We start from the raw sequence: 7138 nt of genomic DNA, 5'->3' as shown, positions 1-7138 counted from the left end.
AAAACTACCTGAAATTAGGCTGAAAACGGGAAAGGCGAAAATTAAGGAAGTCTGCCTTCCCCTGACTGCATGACAATTAAAGCAACGAAAGTTACTAAGCTGCATCCGTATGGGATATTGTCTTTAACTGTTTGAATCCGACATTTGGACTTTGACTATCCCCTCTAGCTTGCAGGGCAGAGGGGAGGAATAAGTGATTTTATAAGCTGCATGACCAACTTAAAGGAAAAGGAAACTCTCTGCAGCCTTCAACCTGGCACAAACTGCTTATAAAACAAAGGAACACTGAACTGACTTTAGACTCCTGCGAAAGTAACAAAGTGGAACTCTCATTGCTTATTAGTTACAAAGTTTTGGGACTCTGTGGACACAATATATCAGGGAAGGCTGGGACTCTATCTATTGGGAAAGTGTTGCAATATACATATAGAAGCCTCCTGATAAATCTGCTTTTTAAATACTCTTTGCCTTTGTTTGTGGACATCTTGATTTGCTCCCTCTAGAGGGTAAATTAAAAGTTGCTACGCTTTGGGACAGTGGAATTTTCCTTTAGGAGAAGGCTCTCGTGGGAAACGACCTTGGGATATGAGTGGCCCAGCAGACGAGATAAGCACGAGAGCCAAGACAAGGCAATATCAACAACAGCTACAGCAACACAAGAAAAGAGGCTCGATCTCAGGCATAACCCCTACAGTGACAACAGGACAAGAAAAAGGTACAGCAGTCTCCATGGATGCAGTGTCGCAAGCCCTTCTTAAGATAAACCAATCTTTGGAGAATCTAACAAAGCAGACGGCAGAAAATACCAAGAAATTGACAGAGAATTCACAGAAATTGACAGATTTAACAACAAGACTTGACCTGAATACAGAATCTATAAACAGGCTTACGCAAGAAAATTCTGCCACACGCCAAATTGCGGAGGAAGCCAGAACTATTGCTGGAGAGACCCAGGAAAAATTAGAACCGATTGCCAGGAAGGTCTATGACCACGACGCAACTCTGGCATTGTGGGAACTACAAAGAAAAGAAAGGAACTTGAAATTACGATCAATTCCAGAGGACGAAGGAGACAATCTTACGGACTTTTTAACGAAAGAGTTTGCTGATGCCTGGGAAGATCTAGAGGAAGACGAATTTAAAATCACAACAGCATTTAGACTGGGCAGAAGACAGAACAGAAAGGCACCGAGAGACTGTCTGATTACCTTGAGATCGAAGGAAGAAAGAGACAAAATTCTAAGACTGCATTTTGAAAAGGCCTTACAAATTGGGAACTCACCGATACAGATCTTTAAAGACATTCCTAAACATATTTTGGACTTGAGAGCTTTTTATAAGGATTTGGTCTACCTGTTGAAGAAGAACACCATTCTCTTCAGGTGGGAATTTCCACAGGGACTGTCTTTTGACTATAGGGGGAAGAAGGTGAAAATAAAGACGATACAGGATAAAGACAGGTTCCTGCAAAGAAATCAAGAAGATTTACAGAAAGGAACTGTAGACCCAATTGCTGAGCAAAAGAGTGTAATAGACATCTTGAACCTTTCGTTTGGACAGAACCTTCCACCACCAACAGAGGAGGAACAACAATTGGGAGCTGTTGGAGGAATACCAGAAAAATAACAAGATGGCCCTGCAATTCCTTAGCTGGAATTGTAATGGGATGAACATGCCTTTGAAGAGACGACAAGTATTTCATATTTTGTACAGAGAACAACTGGACTTGATTTGCTTACAGGAAACTCATATAACTAGAGCACACAGGAGACTGCTTATGAATAAAAAATTGGGACAAGAATTTATTTCGTCGGACAAAGTGAAAAAAAGAGGAGTTGTGATTTATGTAAAAGAGAAGTGGGCCCCAAAAATGATGTTCAAAGATGAACAAGGAAGATATTTAGCGGTGGAGATTCAGGTACAAGGAGAAAATTTTTTGATAATTGGGATCTATGCACCAAATGAAGGTAAAGCAGAATTCTTCAAAAAACTACATGAAACTTTGACGGATTATTTGGAATATAATATGATAATCATGGGAGATATGAATGGTGTAGTCTCTACAAACATGGACAAGACACAAAGACTGACACTTACTAAAGAAGGGAGACTCCCGAAGACTTTCTTTGAAATGACTGAAAATATGGACTTAATAGACATTTGGAGAACAAGGAACCCTCTTGAAAGAGAGGGAACCTTTTTCTCCCAAGCAAAGATGACCTGGACCAGAATCGACCAAATATGGGTTACTAGTGGAATGGCTCCGAAGATTAAGAAGGTAGAAATCTGCCCAAAAACCTGTTCCGACCATAACGCCGTGAAGATGGAAATGAAATTTACAACAACTGGTCAGTTTAGATGGAGAATGAATGACACCCTATTTCGAGATAGAGAGATCCACATGAAGGCCCAAAAAACTCTAAAGGACTATTTCGAAATCAATCTAAAGGGCGATGTGGAAAAAAGAGTGATCTGGGACGCAAGTAAAGCTGTGATGCGAGGATTTTTGATTCAACAAAATTCAATAAAGAAGAGAAAGCAGAATGAGAAAAAGGAAAATTTTTTGGAAAAGATAAAAGAAGGAGAGAAAAAATTAAGATCAAAACCAAAGTCCCAGGAGATTTTGAGGGAGATCAAGTTGTATCAAACACAATATATGGAACTGATGAACCAAGAGATAGAGTGGAAAATAAAGCAAATGAAACAAAAGACATTTGAGTCGGCAGACAAATGTGGTAAACTTCTGGCATGGCAACTTAAGAAAAGACAGAAATTAAATACAGTCACAAGTCTAGAAGTGGATGGAAAAAATATATCCAAACCCAACGAGATAAGAAATTGTTTTGTGAGTTATTTTAAAAAACTTTATTCCCAAGGATTACAAAATGAAGAGGACATAGATAAATTCCTTAATAAATATGGATTACAAAAAATCTCTCATCAAAGCAAGGTGGATTTAAACCAGAGAATAACAGAACAAGAGATAGAGGGTGCCATTCAGGACATACAATTGGGCAAATCTCCAGGGCCAGACGGACTGACTTCCAGATACTACAAATCTTTAAAGGAATGGTTGATACAACCGTTAAAGGAAGTTTGTAACGAGATCTTAGAGGGAAAAAAGGCACCCGAATCGTGGAAAGAAGCATATATTTCACTCATACCAAAGACAGAGACTGAAAAGACTCAACTGAAGAACTACCGCCCAATTTCGTTACTTAATGTGGATTACAAATTTTTTGCAGACATTTTAGCAAAAAGATTTAAAAGAGTACTGATGGAGAAGATTCACAGAGACCAAGCAGGCTTTCTCCCAAAAAGACACCTCTCAGACAATGTTAGGAATATAATAGACATTTTGGAAAAGTTAGAGGTGAACATAAATACTAAAGCAGTTTTGATATTTGTGGATGCGGAGAAAGCCTTCGACAATATTTCGTGGAGTTTTATGAAAAAGAATCTTCATGGGATGGGGGTAGGACAAGGATTTGAGAATGGTATGGGTGCAATATATTCCGAACAAAAAGCTAAGTTGATTGTAAACAATGTAATAACTGAGGAACTTAAGATAGAAAAAGGAACACGACAGGGGTGCCCAATTTCCCCATTGCTTTTTATCTCGGTCCTGGAGGTGCTGCTGAACATGATTAGAGAGGACCAGCAAGTTAAAGGTGTAAAGGTCGGAACCAAACATTACAAGTTAAGAGCGTTCGCAGATGACCTTGTATTGACCTTGCAGGAGCCAAACACTAGTACAAAAAGAGTGTTGGAAATAATCCAACAATTTGGACAGGTAGCTGGATTTAAATTGAATAAACAAAAAACTAAAGTCTTAGGGAAAAACCTAACAGATATGGAGAAGAATAAGTTTCAAGAAGAGACAGGTCTGACGGTGGTTAAGAAGGTGAAATATCTAGGGGTTAATTTAACATCCAAAAACTTGAATCTATATAAGGACAACTATGAAAAATGTTGGTCAGAAATTAAAAAAGATCTAGAAATATGGTCAAATTTGAGATTGTCAATGTTAGGCCGAATTGCAGTGATTAAGATGAATGTATTGCCTAGAATGTTATTTTTATTTCAAACTTTGCAGATTATTGACAAGATGGACTGTTTCAAGAGGTGGCAGAAAGACATTGCGAAATTTGTCTGGCAGGGCAAAAAGCCCAGAATAAAATATAAAATATTAACAGATGCAAAAGAAAGAGGGGGATTTGCCCTGCCGGACTTAAAATTGTATTATGAAGCAGCAGCATTCTGCTGGCTGAAAGAGTGGATGCTCCTCGAGAATACAGATATCTTGGACTTAGAAGGTTTCAATAATGCATTTGGCTGGCATGCATATCTATGGTATGACAAAATCAAAGTGCATAGTGCCTTTAAAAATCATATTGTAAGGAAAGCGTTGTTTAATGTTTGGATGAGATACAAAGATCTGTTGGAAAACAAAACCCCTAGATGGTTGTCACCCTTAGAGGCTAAGGCCCACAAGAAAGTCAATATGGAGGTCGGATGGCCAAAGTATTGTGAGATCTTAGAACAGGATGGAGAGAAACTGAAATTAAAGAGCCATGAAAAACTAAAACCCAAAGTACAAGATTGGCTCCACTATTATCAAATAATGGAGGTTTTTAAACAAGACAGGAAAATTGGCTTCCAGGTGGAAAAATCAAAACTTGAGACAGAATTGTTAGAACCCAATACTAAGAATTTGTCAAGAATGTATAACTTGCTGTTGAAATGGAATACACAAGACGAAACAGTTAAATCAGTTATGATTAAGTGGGCACAGGACATTGGTCATAATATTATGTCTGCTGACTGGGAAAGGTTGTGGAACACCGGTATTAAATTTACGGCATGTAGTGCTTTAAAGGAAAATGTGATGAAAATGGTCTATAGGTGGTACATGACCCCAGTTAAGCTAGCAAAAATTTACCATTTGCCTGATAACAAATGTTGGAAATGTAAGGAAACTGAAGGTACTTTTTATCATCTTTGGTGGACATGCCCGAAGATTAAGGTTTTCTGGGAAATGATATATAATGAAATGAAAAAGGTATTTAAATATACCTTCCTTAAGAAACCAGAGGCCTTTCTCTTGGGCATTGTCGGCCAATTGGTGCCAAAAAAGGATAGAACTTTTTTCATGTATGCAACAACAGCAGCAAGAATACTGATCGCAAAGTATTGGAAGACACAAGATTTACCCACCTTGGAAGAATGGCAGATGAAAGTGATTGACTATATGACATTGGCGGAAATGACGAGCAGAATTCGTGACCAGGGAAAGGAGACTGCGGAAGAAGACTGGAAGAAATTTAAGATTTATCTTCAGGACTATTATAAACTTGATGAAGTTTAGAATGTCGAGATTTTATAGAGAGAAAGGGTTGCAGTAATATAAGATTAGATTAAGAAAGGACTACGATGAATTAGGACGGGAAAAAACATTTATAAGTTGCTATAAAATTTGGACATGAGGATGCAGAAAGGGGAGGTATGGGGAAGTCCGAGGAAAGAAGTTTATGAAAGGACATTATGAAATTATATTTGTTTGTTTGTCTGTTTTTCTTTTATGTTTGTTTGTTATAAAAATTTTTGTAAAACCAATAAAAATTTTATAAAAAAAAATAAACTGTGATGGTAGTGCAGGCCCCGCCCCCTAGGCCGGATGGAGTTGGCAGGAGAGGGAGCGGTCCTCCCGACACTCACGCGAGCAGCAGCACCAGCAATCGTGTCCCGGAGGCCTCTCCCAGCCTCTTATGCTGTGGCGATGATGCAGGCCCCGCCCCCTAGGCCAGATGGAGTTGGCAGAAAGGGAGCGGTCCTCCCAACACTCACGCGAGCAGCAGCAACAGCAGTCGTGTCCCGGAGGCCTCTCCCAGGCCTCTTATGCTGTGGCGATGAATGCAGGCCCCGCCCCCTAGGCCGATGGAGTTGGCAGGAGAGGGAGCGGTCATCCCAGCACTCACGCGAGCAGCAGCACCAGCAGTCGTGTCCCGGAGGCCTCTCCCAGGCCTCTTATGCTGTGGCGATGAATGCAGGCCCCGCCCCCTAGGCCGGATGGAGTTGGCAGAAAGGGAGCGGTCCTCCAACACTCACGCGAGCAGCAGCACCAGCAGTCGTGTTCTGGCAGTTGCCTTTTGCTGTGGTTTATTTGTCTAGCTTTTTCTGAAATTAAACATCAGACTATGAGAACCTTCTCATGTGACAACCATCATTGGTGTTAGTTGGCCCACCTACATCATCCTGAGTTTTTATAGGCTAATATAGTCGTGAGGTCCACTTAGAACATCAGACAAAGCAGATATAGACCCAAATGGGGAGGAGAGAGGAGGAGGAGGAGGAGGAGGAGGAGGAGGAGAAAAGATACATGACACAATCAGAATCTAAACTTTAGCTCCAAAAGCAGAGGTAGGAACACCTCATCTGTGGGTCACTATTGACCCACAAGAAGGTCCAATTTAGACCAACAGGTCATATTCCCCAAGCCATGCCCACCTAGTCATCAGAGTACATCAATGATGTCATCAGCTGATGGACAAGAGGACACAATTTAGCTGTGATTGGCTGTGCCACCCAGTTGCCACCAGGAATAGGACCATGCAGCCTAAGCAGAAGGATTAAATCTTTGTTCATCAGCTGAGCACCTGAGGGTGTGTTAGATTTGGCTTGCACTTTCTATTCTTCACACTTAATGGAAAGGTTTCTTGCACATCCCCTCCCCAAATGAGGAGAAAACACCAGAAGCCTCCTTTTACACCTCCAGAAGAAGCACAGCAAAACAAGTCACCGGTGCTCTCTGTCCACCCTTCTCTTCCCAGGCTTATTATCTTCCAATCTGAAACAGCTCAGAAGTGCATAATAGCTTCTTCTTCACTGAGGTGTCTTACAAGGTCCAGAGATCCATCCGACAATCTTCTTGTTGGCGTTTCTCATCTTGTCACATGGGTGTCTGAAGTCCTGTTCTGATCATCAATAAGAGTCTGCTCTTGTTTTAATACCTGCATTTTAGCATTCATTTGCATATTTATGACAGGGGAAATAGAGCTTATGATAAATAATGGGATTAAAATAATATAATATATTGCTGTTTCTTCATATAACTTATTAGTGCAAAGCCAAAGCCATG

This window comes from Podarcis vaucheri (assembly GCF_965113315.1).
Source record: "Podarcis vaucheri genome assembly, chromosome: 5".
In the NCBI taxonomy this organism is placed as follows: Eukaryota; Metazoa; Chordata; class Lepidosauria; order Squamata; family Lacertidae; genus Podarcis; species Podarcis vaucheri.
The sequence above is the reverse complement of the archived record's forward strand: the minus strand, read 5'-3'. Positions refer to the sequence as shown.